The following is a 678-nucleotide window of genomic DNA, read 5'->3' as shown; positions in this document are numbered from 1 at the left end:
AGAGTTCTCACTATGACACACTTCAGTAACAAGAGATGACTGGATGATTCTTCATTGAAATGTTCCTTCAATGGTTTTAGTTACAAATGTTAATACTGAAGAAAAATCTGCCATGAATATAGAAGAGACACTTTACACTCATGAATAAGTCCTTATTGATTCTGATTGATTATTGATCACAAATTATGGACTGCAACTTCCATCACTTGCTTGTACCAGTTGGAGAATAATGAGGAGTTGTGACTGAGCTAATGTACACAATGAATAAACAGTCAGTATGAATATGTATTATGTAATGTTATATATTCTGTATGATGTCATCATGGAGAAATTACAATGTTTTTGTCGCCTGAATTTTTCTGTGGATTTAAAAAAGTCACAATGACACAAAAATGATTTGATGAACAGATTTTTATTTTCTAGAAACACAGAAACAATGTGGAAACACTGTGAAAAGGTCGTAAATATTGTTACTGAAATGAGAAATAAAAGAGAGAGAGACAGTGCGACAGAGAAGAGAATAAAACCAGTAGCAGAGTCCCAGTGAGTCAGGTCAGGACTGGGAACACTGGTCTCTCCTCAGTGTCTCTGAGAGCGGAGTCTGGGAGCCCTGGGTGGCCTCACAGGTCACAGAGCCCAGCTTGCTCCACTGGTCTGCAGGGAGCCTCAGGGTGCTGC

The sequence above is a fragment of the Seriola lalandi genome, unplaced genomic scaffold (assembly GCF_002814215.2).
Source record: "Seriola lalandi dorsalis isolate HSWRI2012SDOR001 ecotype SW California unplaced genomic scaffold, Sedor1 jcf7180002054657, whole genome shotgun sequence".
In the NCBI taxonomy this organism is placed as follows: domain Eukaryota; kingdom Metazoa; phylum Chordata; class Actinopteri; order Carangiformes; family Carangidae; genus Seriola; species Seriola lalandi.
Note: the sequence above shows the minus strand (reverse complement) of the source record.